General features: G+C 37.7%; 1 protein-coding gene and 1 long non-coding RNA gene across 2 annotated transcripts in view; one reads left to right on the top strand and one right to left on the bottom strand.

Annotated features, from left to right (window-relative positions):
• Positions 1–6264, top strand: part of frj (farjavit) — a 112113-nt gene extending 105849 nt beyond the window's left edge. Inside the window, 1 exon segment of the mRNA XM_067769091.1 lies at positions 5165–6264. The gene's annotated coding sequence lies outside the window, so the exon portion shown is untranslated.
• Positions 6265–14756: 8492 nt separating this feature from the next.
• The window catches only part of LOC137239424 (uncharacterized), a 276642-nt gene continuing 271956 nt past the window's right edge, over positions 14757–19442 (bottom strand). The window contains exons 3-4 of the long non-coding RNA XR_010949376.1: positions 14944–15015; positions 14757–14866 (exon numbers count right to left, since the gene is read on the bottom strand). This is a non-coding gene — a long non-coding RNA (uncharacterized lncRNA). The remainder of the gene's footprint in view (positions 14867–14943; positions 15016–19442) is intronic.

Below are 19442 nucleotides of genomic sequence, written 5' to 3' on the forward strand. Positions count from 1 at the left end.
CCTGTTTCGGTGCTCTGTCCATATTTATTTTCGGTGTTGATTCCGATCTCGGGTTTAGTTCTGGTTTCGGTTACCATTTCAGCTCTGGTTCTATTTCCACCTTCTATTTTAATCCGGTTTCAGTTTGAATTCCCTTTTTGGTTACTTTTGTGGCTCTGGTTCCATTTGCGGTTCTCTCTATTTGTTTACAGCTTTGATGCCGATCTCGGGTTGATTTCCGGTTTCGGTTATCGCTTCGGCTTCTATTTTGAATTCGGTTTCGGTTCTCTTCCCATATTTCGTTCCAGTTTCAGCATAGGTTCTGGTTTCCGTTTCTGTTTCTCTTACTGTTTGCGATTTCGATTCTAGATTTGTTTCCGCACATTTTTCATCATCTTAATAGTACTCTTCTTCTCTTTCAACTCATTTTGGTTTGCTCTTTTTTTGTCTTTCTGAACTCTTTCATTATACCTTTCATGAAAATGAAATGGTATATTAATTTCGTCACGAATCCCAAAATTGTAAGTCCTTAAAGGACAATAGATAGCCCCTCCGGATGAAGAGCTGAGTTGATTTAGCCATTTCGGTCTGTCCGTCTGTCTGTATGCAAACTAGTCCCTCAATTTTTTAGATATCTTGATAAAATTTGGTGAGCGGCTTTATTTAGGTGTCGGATTAGCCATTTGTCGGAACCGGCCGGATCGCACCACTATGACATATATCCTCCATACAACCGATTTTTCAGAAAGAGAGGATTTTTGTCATATCTTCCTGAATTTATCAGATTGAAGCTTCAAACATCACCATTACTTTCGTATATTGACATATTGTTGTCTGAAAAATGGATGAGATCGGTCTATATATAGTATTTATCCCCCCCCCCCCCCCCCCACGCAACCGATTTTTCATATAAGAAACTTTTCGTCATTACTGCCCCATTTTAAGAGCTAGAGGCTTCAAATTTCAACGAATCTTACGTATATAGCATATAGTGTTGTCTAAAAAAATTATAGAGATCGGTGGTATATATAGTATATATCTCATACAACCAATTGTTCAAAGACGAAACTTTTCGCACTTTCTGCCCAATTTTAACAGCTACAAGCTTCAAATTTCACCAAATGCATACGTATATAGCATATATTGTTGTCTGAAAAAATCATAGAGATCGGTGGTATATATATTATATACCCCATATAAACTGTAATTTTTGCCCCTTTTTTACGGCTAGAAGCTTCAAATTTCATAAAATTTCATCAAATACTTACGTTTACGTCATATATTGTTGAGATACGTGATACGTAGTCATAGCTTTTACATGCAGACCACAAAAAACCTGAAACTTTGCATCCTCACACAAAGTACCTACCTATTTTTTATTTTATATTTATCTTAAAAATCGTTTAGGTATGTACATCTGTTCACTATATATTTCTTATCTTATACATTCGATTATTTGGAGATTACGAACGGGATAAGATTATTGTTCAGCCCCATTCATGAAAGGTATGAAGTCTTCGGCACAGTCGAAGACAGTCCCGTCCTTACTTGTTTTTATTGAGTGATTTGCTGTCTGATTGTGCTCATATCTACACAAGAATGTACATATGTATAACAATTTTTTACATAATAAAAATTACATTTTGAATTCACACCCCGCCTGCAACGACAGCAAAGATGTTTACACATTCAAAAACATTCCCACAAGAAACGAAAGCAAAAAATAATATTCCTAACTATTTGGCCACCACTGTAAGTGCCGGTGTAACCCTATCCTGACATTGATGCAACCCCTTACATTCTCATGTAAATATAGGTAAATAGCTGGGTTTGTGTGTATAAACAGTAACTCAATATAGGTTAATGTAAACATTTGTTCAATGATGAGCTTTGTAGTGGGCGGTTAAACGTATCGCTTACGCTTTGTTACACATGTGACGACATTACATTGTAAACACAGCGCAGTAAGTCCCAGGACTAGTAGCTAAAACGCAAAAGCCAACACATGCCAGTTAATAAAAACTTGAAAAGCAAATGAGCAAGCGCAAAGTCGAGTTAAGCCTGTTAGTATGCTATTAAAGCTCATGGTGAGGACTTCAAGCGGTATATAGAGCAAAACTTGAATATTTTCTTTTTTAATATTTTAATTAAACTCTTTATTTCACAAAAAGGGGTAATTATTTTAATTAGTGCACGCTTTGGTTGTATAAAATACTGCGCATTTGCTACAAAATAAATAAAATAAAAAAGCAAAATCCAGCGATGACATGGCCCAACCAACGCCTTGATGTAGGCTATGCATAGTTATTCTTGTATTGCTGATTTTACTAAAAACATTCATAAGTAATTAAGCAAATTATAAATGGCTTAGTGATTATTCAAAAGAGACCAATGGGAGAAAGAGCTACCACATACAATTTCATACATAAATTAGGGCGCAGCAGCAGTCGCTATTTTACCACATTCAGTGCTCACCTTGAAATTCCCCAAAGAAATCAAGTTAAAAAGTATTTAGTGTTAGCAACTAAATATACCCGTTATAACATGCAATCAACGCAATTGAGTTCATACACAGTAAAATGTAGATTTGCATTTATGTATGCATGTATGCATGTATATTAGGGTGGGGCAAAAGAAATGTCTTTCATGTGCAAACATATTTGCTTACGGTGTGGCGGAATCCTGAGTGATTAATGATCTTAAACGGGTTCTAGCCAGAGCCGGCATTTACACAGAAAATGCTCGACAGTCTCTTTTTCATCTATGTCCTTACAACTTCTGCAGTGGTCATTGTGCGGAATACCCATCTTTTCCGCATGCGTGCCTAAAGCCCAGTGACCAGTGCAGACCGCTATAAGTCTATGGGTGTCGGCCCTGGATCTCCCCAGCAGATACTTTGTTTTTCTTTCGTTGTAGTTCGGCCAAATGGCTTTTGAAATCGCACAACCCGTGGTGCTCTTCCATTTTTGTTAGGCTTTGTTCACATAAAAATCTCGAATATCTCCCTTGGCCACCCCAAGGGGTATACTTACTTCGACACTGGTTATTCGCTCACCCCCTCTGCTGAGCTCTTACTACTTTGGGAGTAGTACTTCACAAATTCAATTATACTTCAAATCAAACTGATTGATTATCGCTTGCATCGCGCTGCTTTTATACTCTCAGTTAGTCACGTCCACCGATTTTTTCTAAAGTCTAGACATTTCATGAACGTCTGGAAAAGTTGTATCTCATACTTGGTTATTTAGCTATATGCGTGTGTATGTGTGAGTAACAACTTCTGCTCTTAGCTAATGACTACATATGTGTGTGTGAGATAATCTCCTCACTTCGAGCTGCTGGTTATGTGTGTGGAATACTCTTCGTTGCCTTGTACATAAGTGTGGCTGCTTGCTTTAATGTGTACATGTACTTAAGTGTGGCTGCTTGCTGTTTTTGTTGTTGTGATTATTTACTAACAGCATAGTGATGCTAATGTTCGCCACAATATGTAAATGTAAGCGTAAGCAAAGTCTTTGTAAGAGTTATGTTATATGGAGGGTACATGTATGTAGCATTTAAATGCAAGCTCACTGCATTACTCACTAGAGTAATACTTAGAGGATGTGTAAGCATATACATATGTAATGTGTAATATATTACCCATCGATGATCAAATCGTATTATCAAACATTTATATATTTTTTATTTCGAAAACGTATCGATGTGTTCTAAAAGTTATCCATTTTTAGTCGGGAGTGTTACCAATTTGTAGGCGGCCACCATGTTGTGGTGGTAGCTTGCCTCGCCTACCAAACCGAAGATCCTGGGTTCGCGCCCCGGGCAAAGCAATATCGAAACAAGTTTTTCAATTACAATATAGCTTTACTAAGCGAGTTTGCCCCTCGGCAGTGATTTGGCAAGCATTCCGAATGTATTTCTGCCATGAACAGCTTCTCAATGAATACTCATCTGCCATGCATATGCCATTCAAAGTCGGCGTAAGACATGTAGGACCCGTCTCGCCAATTTTTAGCAAAAATTAAAAAGGAGCACGATGCAAATTGGAAGAGAAGCTCGGCTTAAAATCTCCCCCGAGGTTATCGCGCGATAGCAGGCCATTAAGAAACCTATAAGGGTATAATGACAAGCTGATAACAAATCGGATGTCACCGATAAGAAGCCAGCGAAGCTCTTATCGTCAAGGCCGAAGGCTGGTAAAGTTACCTCTGTTATGCTTTTAATTCAAGGCGTAAGTACCAAGTACTCGTGAAGTGTAAACGTACAGGGTGTAGGTCTAGGAAACAAATGTCGTTAAGTCAACTGGAGCTCGCCCAGGAAAAAACAGAGAAAACTTTACCAGACACAAATAGTTTCGGGCTTTTTGAGAAGAGCTTCGTCGGCTTCTTCTCAGGAACAACCATTACCGACAAGTTATTTTTTTATTGTCCGTTCTTTATTGTTGATTGCGAATTATTATCATCGAGTCTTCGATTTGTTAGTAGTTGCTTTAGATTTCTTATCAGCTTGTCATCGTTATCGAAGGGTTTCGATAACTTCTCGAGGACAAATCGATACAAATGTGGTAAAAAGAATTGTAACTTTTCGACGGCAAATCAATTCCAAGTCGATAACAAATCGATATCTTTTAAATAATAGTCCTATAGAAAATTGGTAGCAATGCGACAATAAATCGATAACTTTTGGCGGACAAATCAATAGTTTTCCAAGAACAAGCTGATAACTCATCAATTAAATATATAATACTTTCTGCCAATACCACGCACTACGCCAGCATTCACATTTACATATATCCCCCACACGTGCAGCATAGCGCTTACGCTTACACTCACGGTTACGCTTACCCTTACGGTTACGATTACACTAACGGTTCGCTTACACTTACGGTTTCACTTAAACCTTACGCTTGCATGCAGAGTTCCTCCTTACAGTGAGCTCCGCTCTTTTCAGGTCGACTCATATAGAACGGTGTCAATTGTTCTATATTCATACAAATAGAAAAGTTTTCATTCCAATCATAGGCCTATTTCAAATGGAAAAATTCATAGATATTTATTAAAAACTAGTTACATATACATAGATATACAATTTTATATACATACAAACATACTTATGTGGTTATTGTTGTATTAGCATATTTATTATTTCAAATTTATTAACATAAATTTTTTATTTTTGTTTACAGGGATCGCAAACGCTACGAACTGTCAATGATTTCGTAACTCGACTCTCACAACTGCTCTCTGAGAGCACAAGTTGGCCCGACTGTGAATGTAGGAATAGTGGGAGCATATGTTCAAAACACTTCGTACCGCCGCCGAGAATATAATTGGTTACCAGCGACCAGAAAAGCCGCTACCCACAGAACTACTCTAAAAGCTAACGCACCAAGAAAAGTCAGTTGAAAAGGGAAGCGAGACGCCTTCACAGTAAGAAAAAAGCAGGAGCATAAAGGCGTAAGTTCAAGCAGCTTGAGGTGCTAGTCACCAGAAAAAAAGCCCACAAAATTTTACCAAAAAATTGGACGACAGACGGAAGCTTTTAAATCCGGGGGCAAACTTCTGTAAGAACGAAAACGACGACCCGCAAATCGATGTCCAGGAGGTGCTTATATTATGAAAGGAACACTTATCTGTACTCCTTAGATGAAGAACCCGATGGAATAAATGCACCCCAGCCGACTATGATGAAGTAAGAATAGCTATAACTAGATGAGAGAACAATATGGCCGGGTTTACTGATTTATTGCCTGCGGAGCTAGTCAAAAACAGCCGCGAGGGGTTTTTTAAGGCGTATGGTACAATTTCTATGCAAAATATGGTCGAACATGTGTATGCCCGACGATTGGAATCTGTTATGTGTTCTCTGCGCAGTCCACAAGAAAGCGAATCCTGCAAAGTACGCCAAATATCGTGGAATCACCCTTTTTAGTAGCGTATATAATCCCCTGTCAAGCGTATTGTGCGAAAGATTGAAGCCCACCGTGAATCGGCTGATTGAACCTTACCACTGCGGCTACAGTCCTTGTGAATCTATCATCATTCAATTTTTCAGTATGCGCCAAATCAAATAAAACCAGCGAAAAAACAATTTACACATCAACTCTTCTTCGATTTTAAGGCCGCCTTCGACAGCACGAAAAGGAGAGGTGCTGCTTATATGCTGCTATTTCCGAATTTGGTTTCTTTTCAGAACGTAGAGTTTATGATTAAGCATTAACTAATTTAATTTATCTAATTTGAATTAAATAAACAAAAGACACTGAATAAATATTTTAAAAATAGTTTTTTTAATACTGAAAGGTTTTTATTTTTGTGTTTTCATGAAAATTTGATAAAGATACATAGATCCTGGTAAGTCAACCTTACGCGTCTTTACCCGAATTACCCTCGCCAAACAACAATATCAAAGCAATTGCGTGTTTTAAAGAAATTCCTTCGAATAGGTGCTCAGTATACAGATCTTTTGTGGATCCTGAATATTAAAAATATTTTGCTTAATACTACACAACGAGGCTGACAGCTCCAAATTTTACTTAGTAGTTTAAAAAAGGCGCAAATTTTGCAAACATTGCATACTCTAACAGGAGCTCAGAATTTAAGCATAAGCAGCAACGGAAGCAGTTTCATTTCCAAACGCGCCTAAAAGTATGCTACAAATTCACCTATCTGTAATAAGCGATATACAACCCCACATCGTTGGAAATTTCGCAAGAATTGCATATTCTAACAGGAGCACAGAAATTAAGCACAAGCGGCAGCGGAAGCAATTGCATTACGAAATGCGCCTAAAAGTATGCTTAACAATGTAACAAACGATATACCCTATTGCAGGGGCTCATTATAATTGGTTTGAGCTTGCTATACAAGAAAGTGTAATAGGTTATTTCGTTTGTTTGTGTACTGTATACTATTGTTCGACTATAGTGAAGTTTCTAAGCCTTCCTAAACTCTCTTTGCGTAAAAAAAGAGCACGATTTCTATAGTGTAACCTATAAATTTATTCTCGCAATCTCTGGCTGTTGTAATCAATGCTTCAAACATGGAAATAAGTACGCTTGTGTGCTTTGTTTTATATTTCGAGAGCTCATGGTTGTCAGAAGGCTTGGGCACAGCTTCTTCTAAAGTTTGTGATGTTCCAAGATTCATCCCTTCGCTGGGTTCTTTCGTTATTTTCGTAATCAGAATCGGCTTTCGGTGTTTTGACATTAATTCCTAAATGTGATGACTTCCAACTGATGTTTAGTTTATATTCTCATTGCATTAATCAAAGCTATAACGAATTTGGAATATTCGTTTTAAAATCGTGTTCACACGGCATCTATTTGAGCCTAGAAATAGTGCGCGTGGTGTACGGCACCACGGAGTTTTTGCAATTGTTTCGATTCACTGGCTGAGCTACAACTACATATTTAACCAGGATGTTGTAAGTTGAAAGAAATGTTAGTCGAATAAGGGGCACCTCTAATGTGCAAGCAAACATTAACTAGCCACATAAAAATGTGATCGTAACCACAATCAAAACACACTTAAATATTACGCATTTGAATAGGAGCGCAGAATATAAAGATCGACGACATAGGAAGTGCATACTTAGGTATTGCCCCCAAAAGTATGCTAGAAAATCATGTGGCGCTATTTCAAATGCTGCATTTCCTCCGAACGCTTTAACAATGTGTGCGTGCGAACATTTGGAGGCAATGTACATATAAATCGTTTAATTCCGTTGTCATCGTTCTTTTTATTCTAAGGACCTATTCACACATTGTAGAATCTCTATTCCAATTTTCCTAAACTAGCTAAAACTAAAAAGCCACCGATTAAAACATTAAATACTGCACACTGTAATAGGTGCTCAGAAAATAAAGAGCAACGACAACGGAGATTGCACCCAAATGTATGCTACAAAATTATTCAGCGCTGTATCAAATAAGGTGTTTCCTCTGTACCATTATACAGTGTGCACGTTACTGGAATATAATATTATATACCCCATAGCAGGTTGTCAAAGTAAATATATTTCAGAATTATAATATCTTTATTTTTTTATTCAGTCCAAATCTAAGGTTTTGGGGGACATTTATACTTATTTAATTTTTTTAATAACAAACTATGCCAGAAACTTTGCAAACATTGCACACTTTAATAGGAGCTCAGAAATCACACACAAGCAGCAGAGGAAGCAGTGCAAAAAATGATATACCCCATTGCAGTTGCTGAATAAAATTCGATCTTGCTTTGATAGAATTGGATTTTTATATTTATTTGTTTCTTTGTGTTAATATGCTGTCATTTTTTCCTGCCCCTTTTGATTTCTTTTCATATAAACTGTTCAACGCGTCACCCTGGTCCAACTTCAATCTGAATATTGGTATAGTCGAAACTCTTACTTATCCAATATGAACCTGGAAAACGTAACATATTTCATATATATTTGTTACTCCAAACAACCATCATTTCAATGGTATTATAAAACCATCACCTCTAACATTAATATATCTAGGCTCAAACTCTGTCGAAACTTCCAATCTCCTCGGACTTCCGTGAGAGGAAAGTGTTGATAATTCGTGAGTTGCCACAGCTATTTGATATGGCGAAGCACATAATAAAAATCCAATGGTCAACCTCACCTACCCGTGGTGAATCTTGCTTCTTTAGCAGCCGAGGCTGTAGCGAGCCCAAGTTCCTCATTGAACTATGCGGTGGAGTTGACTAGAAGGTTCAATGAGGTAACATTTAATTGTTCCCAAGATGGTCGGACTTGTACCTTAACGGTGCTTGTTACCGGAACGTCCCAGATCTATATCCGACGAAGGACCATCAACATCGATAACACTCCCCAAATCTTTTGTAGAGCGTCTTTATCGCTACAACAACCACAACAACATTGCGATGCACAGAAGAAGATAATTAATCGAATTAGACACCCAATAAAATGGTTCGCCTTAAAAAATATGTATGATATTTGATGTAGTTCGAAAATTTTCCTACGAGAAAGAAGATTTTTTCCACGTGAATTGCGGACGCCCGTTTTTGTAAAACTGAACATTTCAACAGGTGCTCAGAAACGTACAACAAGCGACACCGGAAACAATTTCCTATACTTTGCCCCTAAATTTATGCAATGTTCTTCCATTGCATTTCCTTTCACAGTGCGTATAATGGTCCATACGCATTAAAATCAAGCAGTTTCTCAGACTTGGATTTTCTGATTAAGAGGTGGGTACTTTGTTTGTGTAGCAAAAACCAGCAAGCCACATTTTACGCAAAAACTCGAATCTGAGAAAATAATCGCTTTTTATGCGTAAGATGTAATGTTTAAGCTAACGGAAGAAGGTAGGGTACTCGTGGAATTCTTGAACACAGCGTTTCGTTGGACAACGCGATAACTTTTCCCATAGTAATGCTAAACAATTTCAACCAACTGAGTATTCGTGTTGCATCAGGTTCACGTGTGTAAGCAAGCCATTTCCGCGCTTCCATATCCAATAGAAATTTGGTAATTGAAAGTTGGAATATTTTTTCATTTTGACTGAGGCGAATATATTTATATTATTAATGGAAATTAAAATATCTGATGAACAAAAGAGTTTTGTGGTAAGTTTGCGTTATGCTACATAATAGGCTCTTGTCGAGCTATTTTTGAACAATTAGTCTCCTTAGACCTTATCGGAGACTGAGTGGAATATCGCCCTTCCTCCACTGCAAGATCGAAAAGGCACTATTTCAGAATTTGTTCCATAAACGCCCAATTTAATGTCAAATGTATTGATTTATGCTCAGATTGGGCGTTTTGGAAACAAATTCTGATATGGGGTGCCATTTATAATTTTTCTGAGATATGATGCTTTCGACAGGGTGACATTACATTTCTGCAGTCATTATATAATACAACTAGCAGACCCGGCAGGCAGTGTTCTGCCCTAAATTTGGTCTATCTGCATACATTTTAATAAGCTTTTTCCGTCTAACTCTGCCCCCCCCCCCTCCCCCTCTCTTCACTTTTTCCTAATCCTTTTATTCACTTCACCCTCCGTCGCTTCATCTATCTCCATCTTCGTCTCATTCTATCTCTTTCTCAGTTTCCTTCTCCCTTTTCTCTTCTCTCAAGTTCTTCTCATTCTTCTTCATCCCTTATTGCCAGTCCCAGAGGGTGGTATGTATTTTGTTCCAGTCCCATTCCGAGTCCCAGTCCCACTCCGAGTCTCAGTCCCAGTCCGTCTCTGGCTTACTTCCCGGAAAAAAGGATCGTAAATACTAATATAGGCAAACTTATATACCAAATTTCAGGCAAATCGAATAGGAAGTATGTTAATAGGTATGTGGGTATTATTAATTCATGTTTTTATTTCGGCTTCGCATGCATATTTATCAGTTTTGCCAGGTTGATGCGACTAAATCGAATATTACAATTAAAATTACTTTAAAGCTCTCAGCAACAGCTTTCATTTGATATCCACATTACACATACATTCTACGAGTATCCGGGTCCACGTTTTGGCCTATTATCCCGAGACCCTAGTCATCTAGCGGTATAAAACTTACTTTGTACTAAAGCACTCATCAACAGCTTTCTTTTGTTATCCATATTCTATAAACACATTATAGGGGTACCCGGGACCAGGTTTGGCCTATATCTCGAGACCCTAGTCACTTTGTGGAGCGTCTTTATCGCTACAACAATCACAACAACATGGCGAAGCACAGAAGAAGGTAATTAATCGAATTAGACACCAAATAAGATGGTTCGCCCTAGAAAATATGTATAATATTTGACGTAGTTCGAAAATTTTCTGATGAGTACAAAAAAAAAATTGTGGACGCCCGTTTTAGTAAAATACTGAACATTTTAACAGGTACTCAGAAACGTACAAAAAGCGACACCGGAAACAATTTCCTACACTTTGCCCCTAAATGTATGCAATGCTCTTCCAAAATGTTGCATTTCCTTTCAGAGTGCGTATAATAATCCATACGCATTAAAATCAAGCAGTTTCTCAGACTTGAATTTTCTGATTAAGAGGTGGGTATTTTGTTTGTGTAACAAAAACCAGCAAGCCACATTTTACGCAAAAATTTGAACACTTAGTCTCCTTACCCCTTATCGGAGACTGAGTGGAATATCACCCTTTCTCCGCTGCAAGATCGAAAGCGCACTATTTCAGAATTTGTTTCCTAAACGGCCAATCTAATGTCAAAATATATATATTTATGCTCATATTGGGCGCTTTTGAGACAAATTCTGATATGGAGTGCCATTTACAAGTTTTCTGAGATATGATGCTTTCGAATCCACAGCGGAGACAGGGTGATATTCCCTTTCAGCAGTCGTTATATAATACAATAATTAAATTGCGAGTTTTAAGTTGTAGTGAAAGGTTACAGGAAAATATCTTTTATCTCAGTCAAGTATACGTGCAATTTCACCGGTAGTTTTTAGAATTTTTTAATAGTAATTTAACAAAACGTTTGGTGTTTTTAAAATTTCTTAGCCTTTTGAAAAATTTGTAAATTTTTAATGAGTTTTAGAAGCCTTGCACAATAATCTACTTCGATTCTGTCAACGATGTCTTGAGATATCTTTGTATTTTAAATTAGAAATTATATCCTCCGCGAGAGGAGATGACTGAATCAATTTGTAAGTTGCTTAATATACTTTTAATACCTCACATTAATTTTCCTCGAACTACGTGAGGAATATTATCAACTGTATTCAGCGGCATGACGCTATACCAGGCAACTAACACGCGCATAGTATTTCTGTAGGAAATTCCTCATTTAGCCTGGTCAAAGTCGGAATTTCACCCTTGCAACACACGGTTTCACTAAGACTTTTTTGTGGGATATCAACACCCACATAGCCCAACAAAACCTTATAACAAGAAAGTAAGGTTATTACGGCTGGAAGATATTGCTAGTTATTAGTCAACAAAATTCAGTTATACTTTTATTGTTCATAGTTGTTTTTGCGGAAGGTAACCAAAAATAATTGCTCATTGTATGTGCGTACAGAAAAACTGCCTTTTTTTGAGATAGTGCTACAAAATTTGGTAGTAATCTTTTTAGGGCAAGTTATACCAAATTTACTTCCGTAAAGGTGTGGCGTTTATGAAACAAATTCTTAAATTTGGCGTTTTTGGAAAATATTATAATATATGGCGTTTTCGATGTTGCAGTGGAGATAGGGTGAAAAGCATAAAAAGCGAACATTTCCCAGACTCGACATTTTAACTAAAATGTGAATTGCCGATTTTTGCTACACAAACAAAATACCCACCTCTTAATCAGAAAATCAAGTCTGAGAAAATGTTTCATTTTAATGCGTTTGGCCCATTATACGCACTGTAAATGTAAATGCAACATTTTGGAAGAGCATTGCATAAATTTAGGGGCAGACTGTAGGAATTTGTTTCCGGTGGCGCTTGTTGTACGTTTCTGAGTACCTGTTAAAATGTTCAGTATTTTACTAAAACGGGCGTAAATTAAAGTCAAAGCCACTCCCTGCTCATACTAACAAAGCACGTTCTGATTACGAAAACAACGGAGGGATCTTCGAGCATCACAAACTTTAGAAGCTCGGCCTAAAATCTTTTACAAACATGAGCGTAAATTAAAGTCAAAGCCACTCCCTGCTCACACTAACAAAGCACGTTCTGATTACGAAAACAACGGAGGGATCTTCGAGCATCACAAACTTTAGAAGCTGGGCCTAAAATCTTTTACAAACATGAGTTCTTGAAATAAAAAACAACACAAAAATGCTTACTTAGGTCCAGTTTTAAAGGATTACAACAGCCGGAGATTCAAGAGATTGTGAGAATCAGTTTATAGGCTACACTTATCGCGCTACAAGCCTTGTTCTTTACGGAAAGATGAGTAGGAAGACTTAAAATGTTCACTATAATCGCACAATAGAACATGTTCACAAAAAAAAAAAAAATAATAATAAGAAATCACGCCCTTTCTATAGCAACATCAAACAAATTATATTGAGCCCCTACAATAGAGTATATCATTTGTTACACAGGTAAGTAAATCTGTAGCATACTTTTAGGACCATTTTAAAATGCAATTGCTTCCGTTACCGCTTGTGTTTAATTTCTGAGCTCCTATTAGAATATACAAAGTTTGAAAAATTTCCGACTTTTTTCAAACCTCTAAGTAAAATTTGAATGTCAGGTTCCTTGTCACTCTCAGAAAGAACAAACAAACAAAAACAAAATATTTTTTAGCATTAAGGATCCTTCAAATCTGCGATTAAGAAAACATGTTTGAGTCCATTGAGTTGAGTTGAGTTCACAAACTATTAATCGATGTCAGAAAGCAGCTTTATAGCTTTGTTTAGACTGATAAAGTTTCCTAGTCTGCTCCTACACACACCTTCTTTAATACGGCTAGGTTTCAGCTACATAAATGTAGTAAGGCGTGGTTAATATAGATAGGTGATGAATTTTCGAGTAAAAATACAACCACACACAATTTTTTATGCCTTAATCTCGGAGCCTTCAGAAAAATTTTCAGCCTGCGTAGTCGTCTCCGAGATCGGCTCACGATAGCCGTAGCTCATTTCAAAATTTTTAGGCATTTTTTTATGAAGGAGTATGGTAAGCCGTGTTTCAAACCATGCAGAGACTATTCTTGTGTGGAATATGCGTTTTCATGTCACGATTCAGTTTAGACGGAATAATAGTTCTTCGGTCCTTTGATAGTATTCATATCGAAGTTATGCGAGTTCCGCTGGTGTCCCTGGACAGATTAGAATATTCTACTGCGATAGACTTTAATTGTACTCCAATGTTTAAGGATCCAGTATATTCACATAGTGGTGGGCTTCCTTTAAATAGTCAAGCTTGGTGAGCCCCATCATTAAAAACGCATTTACAGGCATCGCAGAGGAGGAAAGCACACTTCCCAAGGAGACTCGCGTCACCCTGCCTTAACACGATCTAGATGTACTAATGTATGTCCCCCGTGCGAATTATCCCATCATGAAACAAGTGATCTCTTAAGCTGTGATGTGGAAGCAATCCTTTAAAAATCAACTTATTTATCGTCCATTCTCGTTGTAATTGCTGGTTTCATTGAACTTTCATTATAGAACTTTAATGAGTCGCCAATACTAAAATTTGATGAGAAAACAAAATAACGTAAAACTGGATTGGCAGCCAGAAAAAAGTTTCAAAGAATAAAGGATAATCGGACAGAGGTCCGTAAAATTTAAAAGTGTTTTCAGGACACTCCAGAATAGAAAGGCTAAGGTCAAGGGCTGTAATTTCAGAAGTTTTCATCATTGGTGCACCTACATGCAACTGTAAAGACTAGTACTATCCTCTTGCGGAGAAGAATAGGCGTGACGCGAAAAAATATAGCAACTAGACTATATCAAAGAGATCTTTTAAACCTTTTTCCTACTTCCATGGCCCACACTATTCACGCGCAAGAGTGTTTTATGCTCGGTAGTTGTTGTTGTACCCGAAAAACTACTATGCGGGCATACCTTGGTCGAAAGTGAACTCGGTGCGCTCTGGTACTAGCACCTGCTGGGGTCTTCTTCTTCTTCTAGCCATCGGATGTCCTAAGAAAATTTCAGTTTCAGTAGGGTTGCAACAACAAGACATGAGCGTTAGAGGCCTTGCTTCCACATTGCAATTAAAAGGATCGTTGGTGCCATGTTGGGGCATTTTATATGCAGGGCATACATTGAGTGTGTCGAATTTGATTCTGGATAAGTATCGAAGTTGTGCCAAAGTTACGCGCGTCTCCTTGGGAAGGCTGTTCTTCTCTATTGCGAGATTCCATAATTTTACATTGGAAATGGGGTGCGCCGGGCGTTTAGCCGCATAAGACTCTGCCGACCATAGTTGTTCTGAGCGTGGCGTTTGACAGGCCTGCGAACAAAAATAATTCAAATAATTAAAATCAATTAAAAGAGAATAAAATAAAATAAATTCTTGCGGCGATTTACCTCCGACGAGATATAAGCCAAGCCTCTCTTCCAATTTCCGTCCTGCTCCTTTTGAATTCTACCTACAAAGACCTACAAATAAAGTAAAATTAAAAAAAATTTAATAATTGAAAAATATTACTTTTAATAAAATAAAATAAAGTCGATTTTAATGGACGAGTTAACGGTCAGTTATCTAAGGGTTATCGATTCATCATTGAAAATCGATAATCAGATTGTTACCAACTACTTATCGGAGTGCTAACGAAAAGTTATCGATTTGATATCAAAAAGTTATCGATTACTTACGGAAAAATATTGATATGTTATCAAAAGAATATCAAGTTACCAGTTTGTTCTCGGCATATTATTGATTTATTATCCAAAGGTCAGCAATTTTTCTTATCCTGTATCGATTTTTTATAGAAAAGTTATAGATTTCTTATCGGAGTGTTACCTTTTTTATCTTAATGTTATTGACTTCTCAACGGCGAGCAATAGCTTTGTTATGAAACACGTACCGATAAAAATTCAATATAAATTCGATGATATATGTGTAACCCTTCGACAACAGGTCTAAAACGAACCAGTAAGAAGACGACCACAAGTTTCTGGCGGTATGGCGTAGAAAGTTAAATGTGGTCATACTCATCGCTCCCGAGATGGTCGGGCTAGTAGCTTAATGGTGCTTGCTATAGTAAAGGACCATCACATCAATAACACTCCCCAAAACCTTCTGGGAGTGTTTTTATCGTTAATACAACAACAACCACAACGCACACCTGTATCTTTATCGCAATCAGCACCTTCACCTACCCGTTTCGAATCCTGTTTCTTTAACAGCCGAAGCTCTGGCGACCCCAAATTCCTCATGGATCTAGGGAGTGGGATGGCCGGAAGATTTCATGCGGTCATACGAAATCGTTCACGAGATGGTCGGGCTAGTACCTTAATGGTGCTTGTTAAGGGAAGGTACCGTATCTGCATGCGACAAAGGACCATCAACATCGATAACACTCCTCAAAACCATCTTATCGCTACAAAAACAACAAAAACCTGTATCTTTACACATCGAATTTTACGAAAACTTGTTATTCACGCCTTTTATCCTCTTTGGTACGTTGAAAATATTGATGAGGACATCCAAAGAAATAAAATTAAAAAAATAAAAAATCAGTTTCTTATTATAATGCTTAGAGGTGCCTAATGGCGGCTGTAGTTTTTCCATATACATAAATCATAAGGGAACTTTCACGTTTTTATAAAAAGTCTGTAAAAGCTGAAACTCTCAATACTCAAATCATATTCTTATAGAAAATCGAACGGTTTACAAAAAAGTTCATGCAAGATTTCCTAAGATGACGCGTTTAGTAGCAATAAAATATTTTCCTTGGCCCACCCTAATATATAACATTTGCATATTATTGTAACAATTCAACATTGTCATCGCATCGCAAAGCTATCAACGCCCAAATTGTAGCTTGACTAATATAAATATGCATCTGGGGATTAGGTTGGGCGTTTTAGCCTTCTTTTCTTGTGTGTGCTAATAGCAGGAGTACACAGGTCCGCACATACATACATTCAAAAAAAACACATATGGTACATGTATATCTAAAAAGCCATCAACTCAAAAGGACACGCTGTGCAGAAAACGCGAAAAACTTGTACACTTTCCCTTATGCCCTAAACCAATTTTTAGTTATATTCAAATCTTTTCTCGGTGATTAGTTGCGTTGTTAGTAAATAGAGTATACAGATCGCGTTTTATTGAGTTACGGAAGCTGACAGTACGCTTGACTTCAAAAGTTTAAATTTTCGACTTAGCTTCTTTTGGATAACGGCGTGCAAAATGTTTAGTAATCAAGTCATTTAAGCCAGATTATTTAAAAAGTTATTAAATACGTGAAACTACTTTTTATAAATTAACTGTAATTAATGGTTACGACCTTTGTAACCTCCACATTGTTGTATTTTCATACTAAATGACGTAAAGTAGCTTTGGTTCAGTAATTTAATTGAAGTAGCCATCCGAAGTTTACAAGGAAAACTCAATAGGTTCGTTGTGATTCTTGTTTTCAGAAAGTATTCACTTTTTGTGGGATGGTGTAGAGGTGGGTGCAAGTAGATGGGTCAAAGCATGCTGTAATTATTTTCTGTGTTATTCTACCGAAATCGATTTAATTGTTGTTGGGAGCCAGCCGGAGCCAAAGTGATGTTGTTGGGAGCCATAAAGAGCCATTGCATAGCACACTTGCTTTACATCAGCCTTAGCGCCTTGATATAAGCAACCCAAAAATAAAGCATTCAAGCAGGGATATTTCATAGCCCGCAGAATGGTCGAAAATGTGCCTTCCTTATGTCGTTGTAGGTTTAGAAGCTTAAGGGGTACTACTCGAAAGTTTTGCGAGTATTATGGTAGTTAATAGTCTTTTGCCGAATTTCAAACTAGCACTTTCTGAAACTAGCCCTTTTAAGGTACTAGTCCTACTCTCTGTAGAATGGCGTATTTTTGCGTGATGGTGAAAGAATGCCTAATTGTCCGTAGTCGCAGCAACAGTGTATCCGGGCACTCGAAAACTGCCACCTTTTTGAAACGTCGTCTCATTTTTAAAATCCTTTTGTTGTCTCTGCAACGAAGTCTGGCATTTTTACTACAAGTGTGATTTCTACGCATTCGCTAACTTGATCCCACATTACTGACTGCGAATACGTCGCCTTACTCTACCATCCGTGGTTTTAGGATTCATCGCGACCTTTTAAGGAAGCTGTGTTCAGCATTGTCTTCTCGTGGAATGCTGGTTGCCGTATAGATGTTAGGAGTCTACAGTTCGGAACCACATAATAGCATGAATAGGACGTTATCTGTTATCTGTTAGTCATCCGATACTTGCCATCAACCTTTTTAACAGCGACACCTGATAAGATGCTTTCGATATCGAATAACCAGTTTGCTAGTCGAGATCCTTATCTTTTGCCTAGTCAGCTCCAAAGAATTTTTCGAAACAAACTTATAGTGCTATGAGCGTTTAGCTAGGAGTATCAACGGTGTTTTTTCCGCTTCGAGCTGGTGCCCGCGAGAGTTTAGCAACTCTTTTGTGCCTACTATGACTTGATTAATTTTTTTTGCTTCCGTGTTTCTATTTGTAATAAATAAGGATTCATCAGCTGTCAATTCAACTTCGCAACTATTATCGTAGATGACGTTCAATAGATCAATCCCAAGAATTGAGCCCTTGTGACTTTTATAGTCTTCAAAGTTATGACATACATAATTGGATGCGGTCTCTAAGATTGCTTTTGATAACTCTTTATAGGTAGCATGGGTTTCGGAATCATTGCTTCAAGCGGCCGGGGAGGTTGAGTTAGACAACATGAAAGTCCGTTGACTTTCGTAGTACCCAAAGGTATGACCTGTGTGTATGCGGACTTTAAGATAGCTCTTTATAGGTAGCATGGATTTTGGAATCATTGCTTCAAGCAGCCGGAAAGTTCAGTTGGAAGTTCAGTCCGTTGTGATATCACATAAGACAACAGTAACGTAAGCTATAGCTACTCAGAGAATAAAAACGACCTCGACCCTAGATAATTCCTTTGAAAAACCCAATGAGCCGACATCGAAGTACGTTTGCCTAGTTTTAATAACAGCTGGACAGTCAAGCATGTGGTGCCGCGATGATTCCACCTCGTCATCCTTCATGAAGATGCAGCAAGAGGAAGTTTATAGTATGTTGAGTCGCACCACTTGAACTCCCATTGAACAGTGACCCGTCTAAATTACGAACACTATTTATAAGTGAGCCTTTGTAAACCCCGTCATCCACCTCAATCAATCATCCATCGCAATATCTTGTACTACGTAAGATGGAAGTAATGGTTCCGTTTCTTCACATTTAAAGGAGGAAGGGCGTCAGGCCACAGCACCCCAGCTGACCTAAGTGTGCATACAATCGACAAGCTGCTCAATGTTCTGGCTACTATAGTGCAAACATCTCTAATACTCCCAATAGAGGTCCTCATCTTGAAACTGTCATAGCTTTTTTGAACACTTCAGCTATTGAGAGCTAATATGCTCTCCATCTTCTATAGATAACCCCATATTCCCCCTCTGAATGGACGAATCATAGATTACATTCAGCTCCATAAAACGAGTTTGAAGCATTACAAATCGCATATTAAACTTGGTGATGATTTGTGACAAACTCCTTGACCTCTCATGCGGCGCAAACTTACATAAATTCAAATGAAATTTCGTTTTTTAAACTATTCGAATGATCCTCATGACATCGCACAAAATTATGCAAGTTCGGATTGCTTTGTACATACATCATGGTCAATGGGCTGGTGCTGTTTACTACACTGAATTTAAGGGATTTATTTACTTCAATTAACAGTCCCAGCAATTTATTTGAACTTTATTGACCATTTTTATGTTTCTTCACAAGGCAAAGTTGCCGCTCTGGAATAAAATACACAAATCTGCTAGTTGAAGGGCGAACAAAGCGGCCACGCCACCAACG

This window comes from Eurosta solidaginis, chromosome 2 (assembly GCF_040869045.1).
Source record: "Eurosta solidaginis isolate ZX-2024a chromosome 2, ASM4086904v1, whole genome shotgun sequence".
Lineage (NCBI taxonomy): Eukaryota > Metazoa > Arthropoda > Insecta > Diptera > Tephritidae > Eurosta > Eurosta solidaginis.